Here is an 11,052-nt window from a genome sequence, read left to right on the forward strand (position 1 = left end):
CATTATCTTGGGATTCTTCTCCTTTCTGTATGCTTATGATTCATAAGTTTGGTCTTTTTATGGTGTCACACAATTTCTGCATATTCCATTCTTGTGATTTCTTAAATTTTTCATAGTCTTTGCTTGAGTGGTCCAGTTCGTCCACTTTATCTTCCAGTCTTGATACTCTGTTTTCCATTTCATTCATCCTATTGGTTAGGCTTTCTCCTGTCATTTCTAACTGGATTACTGTTTTACTTCTTTCTTCATTTCAGCCTGAGTATTCTTCATTTCTAACTCTTTTCTGAATTCATTCAGAAGTTTATCACTATCTTCTCTTGAGTGGTCTAGTTCATCCACTTTATCTTCCAGTCTTGATACTCTGTTTTCCATTTCATTCATCCTATTGGTTAGGCTTTCTCCTGTCGTTTCTAACTGGATTACTGTTTTACTTCCTTCTTCATTTCAGCCTGAGTATTCTTCATTTCTAACTCTTTTCTGATATTTCTTAAATTTTTCACAATCTTCTCTTGAGTGGTCTAGTTCATCCACTTTATCTTCCAGTCTTGATACAAGTACTATTGGTATTTGGCGGGGATATGCTATTTTGTTTTTTCATGTTATTATTTTTTCTCTGTGATTCTGGCATGTGAATTTCTTTTGTAGTTTCTCATTCTTGTGTGAAACTCAAGCCTTCAAGTTTAGGTCTGCTTCTTTTTGTAAACTTTATTATGTCTTTGTGGTTTACTTTTCAGGCATGAAAAGCTGTTTCCCCTAAGCTTCTGGTTCTCTCTTTTGATTTCATATTGGAGTGGCCAGATTACTTTTGTCTTCAGGAGTACCCACAGAGGCCTAAGTCAGATGAGGATCAGATGCTTTCAGGCTTTCTCCTAAGGTCTGGATCCTTCCAGGAAAGATTTTGGCCTCAGGAATTTGGGGGTTGGACTGGCCTGGGATCTGGGCCCAGGAAATATGCTGGTCTAGGGCAGCTGGTGGCTGTGCCAAGTAGAGATGCAAAGGAAGATGGGGGCGGGAAGTGGCTCCAAGGACTCCTGGGGACTGCACTGAAGAGCTAGGTTGGTTCTGGAGAGAGGCCTGTGGGTCACAGAGAGCCAGTTTGGTGTATTTTTTTAAAAGGTGCAGCACTTGTTTTCATTTATCAGTGAAAAAAGTTACAAATTATACCCTCCCTCCAAAAAACAAAAACAAAACCAAAAACAAAATCAACAAATGGCAAAGAAGTATCCTTGAAAGTCACAGTCACACAGAGTGCATCCTAAAAGGAGGAGGGGGGGGGCAGCTTCCACCCACCTTCATGGGTTTCATTAAGGACTGGATCCACTCAGGCTGAAGAGAAAAGACAACTTTTGAAAAGAAGTATGTTGTTAAATGCTGTGTGCCTAGATGCCTTCCTAAGAACACCAGGTGGGGAACATTTTCTATACTAGATCTAAGAAGTGGAATGTGGAAATAACCTGTGTTCTTCCCCTAAAAGCTGTCTACTGGTTAATGAATTTAAAAAACAAGACTAAAATACCACCCCCCAACTTCTCTCACACAAAAAGGAGAGGTGCGGGGAGGAATCACTAGGATGTCCCAGACCAATCTCTAAATCGGAACCAGGGAGCAGCTTTAATAACTGGAGTTAATTTGCTACAGAGTTGCCACAAGCATGCCTTGCTTTTAACAAAACAAAACAAAACATTTTTTTCTTTCTCTCTTTTTGGAAACAAGAAAATAAAAACTAGTACTCATTACTTTTTAGACAATACATAATTATTCAAAATTAACTAGCACTGGGAGGGCAGGGGCCACCCCAACAGGCCTTGCCTCATAGGAGAGCGTGTAGTAGGTAGGCTCAAGGTGTTTGCCATTATTATAGAAACAAATTTAAATTTTTAATCTTAGTTCAATTTAAGCGTTGCTTAAATGGTGTATGATGACAACATCAGCTTGCAGAGAAGGCTCTGGAGAGGTGCTCACAGCAGCACACACCTGTGGCTCTTCTTTGGTTCTGGAGGCTTTAGGGCAGTCCAATATTGCTTCATCAAACACATTCTTTAGGCCTTTCTGTGTGAGAGCAAAACAGTCTGCATTGGTGACAGCCTTCAGATCACCAGGCAGCTTTTCATCAGTCTCTGGAGTGAGAGGCTTCTATTTGTTCTAGGCAGTTCCTCAATAGTAGAGGGATCATCTCTGAGATCAATGTGGGTCTCAGCAAGCAAGAAAAGAGTCTTTGGACAGCAGTGAGTTATCTCAGGAGAGACCACTGAAAGACACTAGAAATACATCTGTTTGTGGATAACTCAGCAGTCCTACGTGGTCATATCTTCTTGCCCTGCAGTATCAAAAAGTCCAAGAGTATATGGTTCATCCATCAATTATAAATGTGACTGCATAGTTGTCAAAAATAGTTGGTACATACTCGGATGGGAATTTGTTTGTTGTGTAGGATATTAGGAGACATGTTTTTACCAACAACACCATCACCCACAACAACACACTTAATTGTCTTTATTTCCACTTTAAATACTTTAAATTAGATGTCCTCAACTTCTCTGCCCGGGTGTTTGGCTGCTCACTGCCTGGGGCCTCCTCAGCTGCTGGACAGTGGTATGCACCTGAGGTCACCTGCAAAATTACTCTTAATAGTAGGGAGTATTTTGACTAAATACAAGTAAAATAATTGTGACTTCGAGCAGTCCTCGAGAGACACAGGGCAAATGATGAAAGGACCTCCTCTTATTTCACAGGTATAGTGCACCAGATTCCTCACATGATCTAAGTGTTCTCTTCATTATGCAGGTAGAAAATAGGAGTTTACAGACCCGATTCTAATGCAGGTTGACTCCAGAGACTATGGTCCTGCTCCATCCCATACAGTCTCTGTTACAGGGTTTGGAATGTTACATTTGGTTGTATGTGTATGTGTGTGTGTGTGTGTGTGTGTGTGTGTGTGCACATGTGTAGAGCTCAGAGGACAACTTTTGGGAGTTGGGTCTCTTTTTCCATCATGTGGGTTCAGGGGATCCAACTTAGGCTTCCAGGCTTTCTGGTAAGTGCCTTTACCCACTGAGACATCTTGCTGGCTAAAGTCTGGCCCGAGAGAAGTAAATGGAACTGTTGCTTGGGAAGACGTGTGATAAAAGAACTAGCTTGGATATGGGTCTGATTTTTGAAGGGATAAGCAAGAAGTTGATTTGGTCCTGGACAAAGTGTTTACCTAGAAAGTAGGACTGAGCATGGTGTGGTACCAAGGGTCCTTGCCAGTGATAATATTTCGATGGTCTGAGGTGGGATAAGGCAGGGCAGGATTTGAAGCAGGTCTTGAACTAGCAGCAGATTGGAAGGAGGGTGGTGAGAAAGAGGGTGGGGTCCATCCCACTGGGAGAGGAATCTCCATAGTAGAGGTTAGAAGGAGTATGGAACCACATCAAGCAAGTGGTGTTTAGAGAACTAAAGGGTAAACCAGAAAATAGGAAATTGCACTGAATGTTGTGTTAAAAGTACATTTATTCCTTGAGAATTTCGTGACATTATTTCATAATGTACTTTGATCATATTCACCCCATTGCCCTCTCTTATCTCCCTTCCACTCTCTCCAAACCTGCCTTGAAGCACACCTCAAATTTCATCTTCATGTTGACATGATTTTCTTTCTTTCATTTTTAATATTTTATTATTTTTATTTTTTTACGTGCATGAGGCTAGTATTGCCTGCATGTATGTTAGTACACCTATGTTGTGCGATGCCCATGGAGGTCAGATCCCCCTGGAACTGGAGTTATGGATGGTTGTTGACCGTCATGTGGGTGCTGGGAGTCGAACCCCTGTCCTCTGCCAGAGCAGCCAGCGCTCTTAACTGCTGAGCTGTTTCTCCAGCCACTTTCTTTTATTGATACAAGCTTCATGTAGCCTAGACTGGCCTTGAACTCACTATGTAGCTGAAGATGACTCAGCTCCTGCCTCCATCTCAGGAGTGCTGGGGTCACAGGTGGGTGCCACTATGTCCCCAGTTTCCTTTTGCTGATGTGTTATCACAGCTGAAGGTGGTAGAATATAAAAAATGTTAGACTTGGGAATCTAAGGAATCTAAAACTCCTTTACTCCTGCTTTGTATCTTTAAATTTTTCATCTATTTGCCTCATCTCCCTGAATTTCATTTTCCATATCATAAAATTATTTACATTTTTATTTTTAATTGGTGCATAGTAGCACATAAGTATTGCTTGCTTCATCATAAACATTAAGATTTTAATGCCAGCTTCACTCAGTGGTCATGAGGACCACAGCCAGTTTGTGAAGTGCCACACCAGATGCCCAGGCTCCAGCTATTGGCATCTTGTTCTTACAGCTCTAACTTCCATAGAACCAGGGCTTGCACTGCACGTGTCATCCACAGCCTGGGGAGCCATGGTTCATGCCAGTGACTGCAGGGGAGTGGGTCCTCCATTAAAAATGGGCTGAAACTTTCTTTAGAGGAAATAGTGGGACCCGAATGAAAATAACAAGGAATGCTTATAAAGCAGCTATTTATGCAGGGAGGGAGCTGTTTTTTGTCTTGTTGCTAAGGTCCTGATTGTTTCCTGGCTATGTCTGCCTCTGTGTCAGGCCATTCTGTGGGCTCCTTTCAGGAACTTGGTGATATTGGCCTGCAGATAATTAGATCAGTGTCATCACTTCCACTGTCCCCCTCTTTATTCTGCTGGGACTATTTGCATGAAAATAGAAGAGGGCAATATTCCTTTCCCATTTATAAGGTTCAACTTCTTCCTGGACTACAACTTGGGGAGTCATCCCATAAAGTCCCAAGTCAATGTGTGAATGAGCCTTCTTTAAAGGAGCTTACAAGTCCCGAATATTCAGCCAAGCCACCTGCTTCCTCAAACTGGCTTCTCAAAAATACCTCCCCAGGATATTGAAGACCTTTATCCATATTCTTCAGTGACATTTTTCTGATGTTAATGAATATGTGTAATTGGCACTCATATTTCAGATCTGCACTTGTGGATTTACCTAACTATGAATCAAATATATTCAGAAAAAACCTCTGCATCTATACTGAACATGTACCTCTTCTAGATTATATCCAGTGTTATGTCTTTTATCTAAAGGACTTGCATGTCTATGGGTTTTGATATAAGATGTGGGGTAGGATCCTGGAACTATACCCACAATACGTACCGAGAGACCAACGTGTTCAAAATTCAATGGAAAAAGGATTTTCTTTTCAATAAATGGTGCTGGAACAGCTGGACATTCATTTTCAGAAAATGAATCTAGATACAGAACTTAAACCTTTTATAAAACTTAGGGAGAGGATCATAGACATAAATAGAGTGGTCAAAATTATTCAATTTCTAAAAGGTAACCTGAGAGAAAAGTAAGGTAAGCGTGGGTTTGACAATGACTTTTAAAACATAACACTAAAAGAATGGTCCACAAAAGAAATAACAGGTAACTGTGCACTAGACCTGCACATAGTGCACTTACATACATGCAGGCAAGACACTCATATATACAAAATAAAAATGAATCTTTTAAAAAAAGAATAAAAATAACCCAATCACAACATGAGTAAAAGACCTGACATACATTACCAAAGACACATAGATTACAAATAAGCATATAAAAATATTCAACATCTTGGGCTTGGTGAGATGGCTCAGTGAGTAAAGGCATTTGCTACTTAAGCCTGGCAACCTGAGTTCAATCCCTAGAATCATATAAAGGTAGAAGGAGAGCTCTGAGTCCACAAAGCTGTCCTTTGGCCTCTACATGTACACCGTGGCTGGTGTGCAACCCCCTCCCCACATTATGCACACAATAATAAAATTTTAAAAAGAAAAAAATCAATATATTTTATTAGGCAATTTCCAATTAAAACAACCATGAGAGAGATCATTCAGAAATTAAAGTGCACTTGCTGCTTTTCTAGAGGACCTGAGTTTGGTTCCCAGTACCCACATCAACAGCCTATAACTCCAGCTCCAAGACAGCCATCATCCTCTTCTGGCTTCCACAGACACTGCACATGTGGTGCACATACATATACTCATGCACACACACAGATACACATTACACAAATAAATAAATAAGTAAGTAAATAAATAAAATAAATAAATTGTTTTCAAAAAAGAGATACCAGTATACACTTACTAGAATGGGTAAAATGCAAACCAGGGACAATGCCAAATCCAGGTGAAGTTGTGAAATGACTTTCATTTATCTTATGGGAAATGTAAAATAGCAGGCCATTTTGAAAGTCTGTCAGTCTTTTTTTTTTTTTTAGAAAGCTAAACACAGGCTTGCCACATTACTCAGAAATTTTGCTCCTAGGTTTTTACTCAAATGAAAATTTCTGTCCCAAAATGCTACACATGAATTTTATAGCCATTCCATTCATCATTGTCAAAAATTAGAAGCAATGCAGATGAGCTTCAATAGGTGAATGAACAAATACCCTGTGGCACATCTATACAATGGAATACTATTTACTGATAAAAGAAATGAACTATGGAAAGACATGGAAATCACTGAAATGTGTCTTGCTAAATTGAGGCCAGTATGAAAATTGTAAATTATATGATTGCACCTATATGACTATAACATACATTATATTGGCAAATTGTCATATGCTGTTCAAGGCTTTTGAATGTGGACTCTGGGAGTGAAGAGGTCTCTCTTGTTTCAGATTGCAGCATGCTTATTTCAAGTACTCTCTCAAACTCCCCATATGGGGGAAGGTTGGCCCCTTAACTCTGTGACAGGGAGAAAGGAGAATAGTGAAACATCTCATGAATAAAAACATTGCACCCTCAACAACAATTGGAAGGTAAACCATTTACAACATTGTTTACTCTTGTTTATCCCATTATATGTATATCTCCTTTGGTCGGACTAGGAGACAGAAGCTTGTCCATGGACATGTTTGTCTAGGAAGCTCTCAATCAGAAATTCCAGCATGACTGTCCTAGTTAGCTTCAGCTGTCAAGTTGGCAGAGCCTAGAGTCATCTGAGGGAGCCTCAGTTGAGGGATTGCTCAGATCAGTTTGGCCTGTGGTCGCATCTGTGAAGAATTGTCTTGATTGATGATTGATGTGGGTTTGCACAGCCCTGTGGGCCATACTAGCCCTAGGAAGTGAGCCAGTAAGCAGCACTCCTTCATGGTTCCTGCCTCCATGGTTCCTGCCTCCATGGTGCCTGCCTCCATGGTTCCTGCCTCCATGGTTCTTACCTCCATGGTCTCTGATTTGACTTCCCTCAGTTGAAGAACTGAGATCTGAAAGTGTAAGCCGAATAAACCCTTTCCTTACCAGGTAACTTTTGGTCAGATTGTCTTATCACAGTACCAGAAAAACAAGGATGGGCAACGACGACTTCAGCAGGACCCCCACCCCAACTCCCGGCCCAGTCATTTCTACTGTATGTTGTAAGCACTCACTTTGATGATGTGACTTTTATTTGTTCTCTTACTCAGGCTACTCTAGTCATTCTGCTGGAGGTTGTAAGCACCCAATTTGTTGTTTTTGTCTGCTGCTTCTATCTATCTACTCTCTGCTAATTGTTCTTTTACTTTTGTTTGCTATTTATTTAATAAACTCATTAAGTCAAAATTCAGAGCATGCCTTGTATAGAACATAGTTGGCACAGTCAACAGGATCTTTGAGATATAATTTCTGTTTTGAAAGAGTGACTGTTATAGAAACTGAAAGGGGATCTATGATATGATAGGTGATGAATGGAGTGGTGATGAAAATCCTCACTCCATAGAAGCCCCGCTTCTCATGTATCATATGCTAGAAGAACAAGGAGGGATGAGTGCCTTATGTATCTAAAACTGCAGTTACAGGGTTAACACACAAACATTTTGGGCTGTGCACCTTATCTCCATTCTGCCTTCTTGACTATGAGCTCACTTATTCAAAACCAAAAGATATTGTGATCATTTTTCATACGGAAAAATAACAGGCAGGGTTATAGAGATATCAAAAAGAGCAGCAACTACCAGGGATTCAGAAGAAGGACAGGGAGAGACGAGGAGGTGGCTCACAGGGCACTTTTAATCCAGTGATACTGTAACAGTAGATATAGGACACTGGGCACTTGTCAAAACCCTTAGAATGGCATAGCATAAAGAGCAAACCCTAATGTAAACTATGGGCTTTAGTTAATAATAACATGCTGATGTTGGTTTATTAGCTGCAATAATTGTACCATATAAATGCATGAGTAGGAACTGTGTATATTTTCTGTACATAATGTCTATAAAATTAAAACTGGTCTTGATAAAGTATTATGGAAGCTCAGTTGATAGAATGCTTATTTAGCATGCATGAGCTTTGATTCCCCAGTACCCCACAAATTACAGGTGCTGGCCTGTAATCGTAAAACTCGGAAAGTAGAGGCAGGAGGATCAGAAGCTCAGTGTCATGTTCAGCTATAGAGTGAGAGGGAGGCCAGCCTCAGGTACATGAGATGATCAAAATGATTGTATAAAATTCAACATCATTGTCTATTAAGCTTTTTTAGACTTATCAATGAAAGAATAACTTTTGAATTTATAAATGTCTGCTTTCAGCTTCCAGGTGATGACTATTCTCGTATTTCCCCTCTCCAGTATAGTATAACATGTCTTGAATGTTTTGGCTATACTTAGTCCCCCCACTTTCTCATCGTTAGTGCTTTCCTGATTCTATACTATTGAAAGGAAACTGCTCTTGTTTATCAGGTAACAATTGCTTATGCATATTTTTAGAAGTCCAGTGATCAATCCCAGCCACCATCTTTCTTGATTCCTCAACAGAGCACAACATTGTTTGAACTCTGACATGGTACACTTTTCATTTTCTCCTGCCTTATTGACAGCCCACAACCAGTTTCTGTGGCTGACTTTTCCTCTATTCTGACTTCTAAAGGTTGGAGTGCTGTCAGATTCATTCTTCCTCTTTCTCCTCATATTTCCTTTCTCTCTAGATGACATTGCCTAGAATTATAGCTTTCTTTATATAGCTTTGGCATATTTATTAATTCTGAATTTAGAGCTTAGCCTTTGACTTACTTCTCTAAAATTGAAATTCATGAATCCAATAATCTATCTCCACTTGGATTCTTAGAAGCAGATCCATTACACTTAACTTTTCAAGTTAGTGCTCATGATTCTGGGATTATCTATCTATCTATCTATCTATCTATCTATCTATCTATCTATCTATTATCATCTATCTATCATCATCTCTCTCCTACAGTGGTGGAGTAGTTAACTGACAGAAGCAGCTTGCTTACCAAAAATGGTGGGGGAAACTGAAGGTGTGATTTCCACTTGACCCTCAAGCAAGGCAGCAATCTTTTTCAAGTTTCCACTGAACTTGAGCACCTCCAAAAGGCCTCCATCTCTGCATTGAGGAAACCTTTGGGAGTTTTGTACTCCTGGTCCATTTCTTCTGGGATTGGTGTGTGTGTGTGTGTGTGTGTGTGTGTGTGTGTGTGAGTGATCTGGCATCTGATGCCAGATCAGGCATTTGGCTACCCTAGCTTTGTTTATTTAAAGAAAAAGAAGAAAATTAAAGAAAGAACAAAAACATTAAAGAGTACTTAACAACTAATTCTTATCAGGAAATCTACATCCTTTCTTTTTTAACTTTTTATTTTCTATTTTATGTGTATGAATGTTTTGCCTGCATGTATGTAAATGCACCCATGCTGTGCAATGCCAAAGGAGGTCAGAAGAGGGCATCAGATTCCCTGAAACTGGAGTTACAGATGGTTGTTAGCCACCATATGGGTGCTGGGAAGTGAACCTGGGTCTTCTGCAAGAGCAGCCAGTGATCTTAACCACTGAGAGCAATCTCTCCAACCCCAAATCAACATTCTTAATAGTACTTAGTGTTTTACCCCTAGCCAAATACCCTTAGGGACAGATGGGTCCTCCTTGTCTGTCTCAAGGACAGTGATTATAATAACCATCTTTCATGCCATTATTTTGGTACAATGTAAGATGCTTTATGTGAATTATTTATTTTAATCCACACAGAAACTGTGTAAATAAGATATTATTTTCTATACTTTAAAGTTGAAGAATAAGAAGAGAGGTTTCCTTGAGCTCAGTCTTTGCTAATTTTGACCCTGTTCCTAAGCAGAGATGAGAAGAAAAGATAATTCTGAGAAGGTTGTTTGCATATAAAAAATAAGAGTATTTCTTACCTTTTCTGGCACCTTTTTTACCTATTTGTACAAATAAAGGCCAAAGATTACAGAAGTCAACAACATCAAAAACAATGTCAAAGCAAGTGTTATGGAGGGCCGAGGAAGGGATGACTCAGCAATTGAAATCCACATAAGTACTAATTAGTTTCAGTAGACAGAGTTGCTTCAATAATCATTTCTTGCTTAGGGAATCCTCAGCTGCTCTGTCAGCTGTATTTTGGGGATCCTCCATTATCTCTGTTTCCCCCTCAAATTATGGTTAGTTTTTAAGTGCATGACTCAATTAAATTGTTAGTTTATCCAGTTTTACCTCTCCAATAAAATAAGTTCATTTCTGAATAGAATCAAAATAGTTTAACAGATTGTAAAGGAACTGAGAATATCGACAAAAAGAGTAGCTTGGGAATCAACCCAAGGAATTTAGACTGTGCTAAGGCTGGTTACTGTGGGATGGCATGGAGGAATCAAGGGAACCGAGATTCCCATGATTTGAAAAACCTATGCTAATAGAATTAAAGTGTAAAAATGGGAAGAACTGGAAGGCATGGTTAGAGTGAGGCTATTTGGGGTTTAATGTTTCAGAGCTATAACATTTTCACTTTTATCAAGCCTTGGATTTGACAGTGGTGATGGGAACTTTTGTCACCTTTGCCTGTTACATCCTTACTGATCAGTTTCTGTCCACCAAGATGTGATGTTATCTCAAAGATGTCTTTGTCATCAAGAAAAAATAAAAAAGTGTGTAAAACATTCCATAAAAATCATATTTCCTTTGACTTTTGTTTAAATACTAAATATCCCAGATTTTTTTTCTGTACATTATTAGGAAACTTTAGACCTTAAAACATGTCTTTCTTACCCAATAGA

At 39.5% G+C, this 11,052-nt stretch overlaps 1 pseudogene; it reads right to left on the reverse strand.

The window, feature by feature from the left end:
* Positions 1-1,958: 1,958 nt before the first annotated feature.
* On the reverse strand, positions 1,959-4,394 carry LOC103743051 (annotated as a pseudogene).
* Positions 4,395-11,052: the final 6,658 nt, after the last annotated feature.

The sequence above is a fragment of the Nannospalax galili genome, unplaced genomic scaffold, assembly GCF_000622305.1.
Source record: "Nannospalax galili isolate Female #2095 unplaced genomic scaffold, S.galili_v1.0 scaffold278, whole genome shotgun sequence".
Lineage (NCBI taxonomy): Eukaryota > Metazoa > Chordata > Mammalia > Rodentia > Spalacidae > Nannospalax > Nannospalax galili.